The sequence below is a fragment of the Gymnoscopelus microlampas genome, assembly GCF_963454915.1.
Source record: "Gymnoscopelus microlampas genome assembly, chromosome: 7".
NCBI classification, from domain to species: domain Eukaryota; kingdom Metazoa; phylum Chordata; class Actinopteri; order Myctophiformes; family Myctophidae; genus Gymnoscopelus; species Gymnoscopelus microlampas.
In genome coordinates this window covers 55,948,099-55,951,865 of record NC_139944.1, presented here as the reverse complement: position 1 = coordinate 55,951,865, position 3,767 = coordinate 55,948,099, and the positions used below count along the sequence as shown (strand labels likewise).

The following is a 3,767-nucleotide window of genomic DNA, read 5'->3' as shown; positions in this document are numbered from 1 at the left end:
ACTCATTAGGAAAGCTGTAAGTGGTTCTCAAACTTTTTCATGTCAAGGACCCCCAAATTGACACTTATTAGCCCACGGACCCCCATTTGAAAAGATATGCCAGGGACCCCCCATAAGAGAAGATTTTTATGGCTCTAGCAGTGATTCTCAACCATTTTAATTTCAAGGACCCCCAGTTTGACATGCATTAGGCTATGGACCCCCATTTAATGGCATTTATCTCTGGGACCCCAATTTTATATTGTAAAATCAATGTTAATTTAACTCAGAGAGTATACAAATGGAACCAAATGGACCCGTTAGGGTCCATTTGGTTCCATTTGTACACTCTCAGAGTTACATTTGGTTCCTAACTATCGATCATTTAGGTACTGGGTACCCCCTGGAACTCCCTCAAGGACCCCTGGGGGTCCCCGGACCCCACTTTGAGAACCAATGCTGTAGCCAACGTTTGGAGCAGAAAGCAGCATGACATGTGGAGAGTCTAGCAAAAGTTAATTGAACTAATCAATTTAATCGATAATATAAAAAAAACGAATGTCGATAACCAACCATTAAATAAAATAATCAATAAATAATCAATCCGTATTTTGGGCATTTCATTATAAGTGAAAAGGTTTAGATTTGTTTTTTTAAATTAATATTGAAAATAGCCGATCTACAAGCTTACAATGCTTTGCGATGCCACGTGTTGTGAGCTTGTAGATAGGCTATTTTTTTTACTAATTAAGTATAAGTTTAAGTATAAGATATACAATGCTTAAGTGGTTAATTGATTCATTGATTCATCGAAAAAAGTAATGATCAATAGCTCCAACCCTACATCCACACGTTCACTACTTATTCATAGAGTGACATCATTTAATACTTTACCTGGTCGGTTATCTTGGATCAAAATCCCAGATGATCTGCAGCATAACTGTAGACGAGGACGGGCAGAAATACATCAACATGTATCTGGTTATAAAAAAAATAAAATAAAATGTTATCATAATAATAATACGGGTAATAATAATAATAATGATAATAATAATAATAATAATAATAAGGGTAATAATAATACTAATGATAAGGGTAAGGGTAATAACAATAATAACAATAATAATAATAATAATAATAATAATAATAATAATAATAATAATAATAATAATAATAATAATAAAAAATAATAATAATAAAAAAAGTACCAACAGTAAAAGTACTTGTTATGCAGGAATGTCCCATTTCACAGGTGCAATATGTCTAAAAATCATTTGATTCTTTTTTTGGGGGGAAATAGCCAATCTACAAGGTCACAAACACAATGCGTCCCTTCTGCAACATGTTGTGAGCTTGTAGATTGGATATTTTGTAAATAGACTACAGGTAAGTACATATAGGGCTGAAGTGGTTAATGTATTGTTTTGTCATAATTATAAAAGTCTACAAAGTAACTAGTAACTAAATGTTTCAAAATAGCCTAGCTGTAGTGGAGTAATAAGTAATATTTACCCATGAAGTTGAAGTTTGGGGAGAAATACTTTAGCCATTTGTTCTTAAATAGTTTGTATGTTTTGATACTTGCTTTGCCAATGTAACCATGTTTTCTCATGTCAATAAAGCTCATTTGAATTGAATTGATACAAGAATATCCATTCAAACCTGACATCAGTGTAAATGCAGAGACAGCAGACATTAATACATTGTTTTTGTTTTAAGAAAAGTCTGCAACAATACTATACAACATGACACATGTAAATATACAGTATTGTACCATTACACACACACACACACACACACACACACACACACACACACACACACACACACACACACACACACACACACACACACGTATATACTGTATCATTAAACACATATACTATATTTATACTGTATCATTAGACAAGCCTACCTGTGTAGAAGCAGCATGACGGTATGAACAGCTCCAGTAAACGTGTTATAATAAGTTAATATAAGTTGTATTAAACAGGTTGGCACTGCCTGGCCGCTGGCACCAGACCCATGGGTACAGTAAGTACAGTAGGTACAGTAGGTACAGTGTAGTTGCCACCAGTTGCCACTGAGGAGGAAGACGTTGTTTGGCGGAAATATAAATAAACTTCAGACTTTCTTTATTTCCTCGTTCAGCGCAAAGGAAGCTTCCTTTGGTTCGGCGGAAGACTTCACATTCATTCACTTTGCATTTTGCACATCCGGCACGGACAGGATACGGAAACAGTACCATGCGTCCAATGTTATATGTGAGCAGAAATGACCGGATACAGGTGTGGCGTAAGGCGGGCTTTAGACCGGATGTGGTTTGTTATCAGCAGAATGGAAACCAACCAAGGGTTTCGCTTTCCTTACGTCACTGCATGACGTCACTGCATGTGAGCCTGCAGGCTCTTATTATCAGCGTTGCCATGTCTGCTTGTTATAAGCGACTTGTTTTTCTGTGAAGTTGCTTGTAGATATTGGTAGTTTGCAGGTTGGGTTTTTTGGACTTGTTTCTAAAGTGTAGTTGTTTATTGTTAAACACTTGAACTGGCTTGTTAAACTAATGTTTTAATTATTGTTTAAGCAACAATTAAGAACACAAAATGTATATGTATTTCTCTGTAGCCACACCCCCATCTGAAAATATTTTGTGCCAGAGGACCAATTAACATTTTCTATAATACAAGGTCAGCTAACAGGATACAAGTTGTATTGAACTGTACTTTCATGTGCTTTTTTTCTGCAAACTTCTAATACAGTATTCAATCAATCAAAACATGGTTGCTTATTTCTCTCGCAAAATCTGGCAACACTGTCCATCATTGGTAGGATTCATAATTCATATAATTATTACCGTAGTTTAAAACGGAAAATCACACAAAAAAATATTGAAAATAGCAGATCTACAAGCTCACAGATCGGCTATTTTAAAATAGCCTTCATTTGAATGAAGATCTTTATTCTTCAAAATGAATGCTGAAGGAACTGGAGTCATAGATGTATTCTTGCTGTGCATTAATGACCTCTAGTGGCAGGCTACATTATCTCAACATAATAACACAATGTAAACACTGTATCCGTTTTTAAACAGACCTATAGTATCAATATTATATCACCAACGCCTTCTTCAATAAAATGATATTTCATTATTTGTGTTTTATCATTAATAATCAGACCAAAGCAAGGATATCTTTTTATAGCAAGCAATATTTATTTTAAAAAAAGAAAAGGAAATCTACTACAAGAACTACACATTGAATTATATAAGGCCTTGATTAAACTACTATTGCTATTACTGTACAATATTGTACCAAAAAAAAAGAGTGTACCTCTGCAATGTACAACATTGTATATACAAAGTAACATTTTGAACACAGGATTATCCAATAATACAGAGACAACTATAAATAGATCTGACATTACAGTCATTTTTTTCTTTTCTTTTTTTCCGATTTTTAGTTCTGCTGTTTTCAAATGGACACAAACAATGCATATTTAACGATAAGTCAGTTCCAACCAAACCAAGTCATTCACACACTCAAGGAAGGGCAAAATGATTGATTAGCATTCAGACAGGCTGACAATATTATGGTGACAGGAAAATCTCCCAGCTTTTCTTCACAGCGCAGCCATGGAACCCATGAGCAAACCAACCAACCAACCACTCACTCACTCACTCTCTCACATACCATATGTACGTGTGGGTGAAGGTAAAGTGTGTTTAGACCATTGTTTCTCAAAGTGGGGTCAGGGGACCCCCAGGGGTCCTTGAGGGGTGGGGGGGGAGT

At 35.3% G+C, this 3,767-nt stretch overlaps 1 protein-coding gene across 2 annotated transcripts in view; it reads right to left on the bottom strand.

Annotated features, from left to right (window-relative positions):
- The window catches only part of ikbke (inhibitor of nuclear factor kappa B kinase subunit epsilon), a 33,184-nt gene extending 31,078 nt beyond the window's left edge, over positions 1-2,106 (bottom strand). Inside the window, exons 1-2 of one of the 2 annotated variants that reach the window (XM_084061521.1) lie at positions 1,895-2,106; positions 874-957 (exon numbers count right to left, since the gene is read on the bottom strand). The gene's annotated coding sequence lies outside the window, so the exon portion shown is untranslated. The remainder of the gene's footprint in view (positions 1-873; positions 958-1,894) is intronic. The other variant, XM_084061522.1, reaches the window with a different exon arrangement.
- Between the last annotated feature and the right edge of the window lie 1,661 nt (positions 2,107-3,767).